General features: G+C 34.4%; 1 pseudogene; it reads right to left on the bottom strand.

The window, feature by feature from the left end:
* Window positions 1-950: 950 nt before the first annotated feature.
* Window positions 951-1,229, bottom strand: LOC113184244 (large ribosomal subunit protein eL43 pseudogene; annotated as a pseudogene).
* Window positions 1,230-1,473: the final 244 nt, after the last annotated feature.

Here is a 1,473-nt window from a genome sequence, read left to right as displayed (position 1 = left end):
TTCAACAAATAAATGGATAAAGAAAATGTGGCATATATATACATAGAATGTTACTCAGCCATAAAGAAGAATGAAATTATGGCATTTGCCAATAAATGGATGGAACTGAAGAATATCATGCTAAGTGAAATAATCCAATCCCCCAAAACGACAAGTGGAATGTTCTTTCTGATGTGTGGATACTAACCCACAACAGAGGGTGAGGAAAGAAAGAGAAGAAGTTCATTGGATTAGACAAAGGGGAATGAAGGGAAAGGAGGGGGATGGGAATAGGAAAGACAATAGGATGAAAAGGACATAGCTTTCCTATGTTCATATATGAATACATGACCAGTGTAACTCCACATCATGTACAACCACAACAATGGAAACCTTATTGGAATGGGTTGTACTCCATGTATGCATAATATGTCAAAATACATTCTACTGTCATGTATATAAATAAAAAATAAATAAATGGTTAATTAGGCCCCATTGAAGTAAAAAACTTTCACTCATTAAAATATTCCATTAAGGTAACGAATATCTGAGCTACATTTAAGAATAAAATATTCACATTACATATTCTTTTTTAAAATGTATATCCTTTGTATATTTTAGCATATTTTACCTTTAAAATAAATTTGGCAAAATATGTCAATGCATTTCTGAGAAGTTGAACAGTTATTAAAAAAAAGAAAATCTAAGCATATACCTAACCTGTAAGACTTAGTTTCATGTCATTATCATCTGACTACTGAAAAAAAAAGACTGAATTACAATAACTCATCTCAGCAAATTTTTCCAATTCAAATGAGAAGGACTCCAATTTACAAATCTCTTTAGAAAGGGCAATATTAACACAGTGCACATCAGAACATCCAATTAATACAATTAACAACAAACCATAATATTGTTATACAAATTAACCTATTTATTATAGGCTTAGGATGTCTTAAATAGTAGAACTTCTACTGGTCTTCCAATTCCTTCAGCCTTCTGATTGCAGACTTAACTGTGCTGGCAGAAGTGGTGATGTAGATACCGACACCACCAGCCACTGTTTTCATGCAGGGACCACAGTGCCAGATCCCCACAGCCTGTCTCTTCATCTTGGTTTTGCCACCAAAGGAGAAAGTGTACATGGCATGCTGGCTGATTTCAGTTTTCTTTGCCATTTTCTGGAAGGAGGCACTGTAGCAGGTCCCATATTTACCTACGATTCTAACCTTCTTAGCGCATTTAGCCATGAGGCCATGACTGCCTGAGCCTGGAGAGCTCACATTACATATTCTAAGAAAGAACTTGCATCCATAACATAGAAATAACCTTCCTTGTTTACTACTACTACTACTACTACTACTACTACTACTAGTACTACTACTACTACTACTACTACTAATAATAATAATAATAATAATACAAACAGCCTTAATTAAAAATAGGCAAAAGGACTTTTACACTTCCCAATGGAAGAATAGCCTAGTGGTCAGT

The sequence above is a fragment of the Urocitellus parryii genome, chromosome 1 (genome assembly GCF_045843805.1).
Source record: "Urocitellus parryii isolate mUroPar1 chromosome 1, mUroPar1.hap1, whole genome shotgun sequence".
NCBI classification, from domain to species: domain Eukaryota; kingdom Metazoa; phylum Chordata; class Mammalia; order Rodentia; family Sciuridae; genus Urocitellus; species Urocitellus parryii.
The sequence above is the reverse complement of the archived record's forward strand: the minus strand, read 5'-3'. Positions and strand labels throughout refer to the sequence as shown.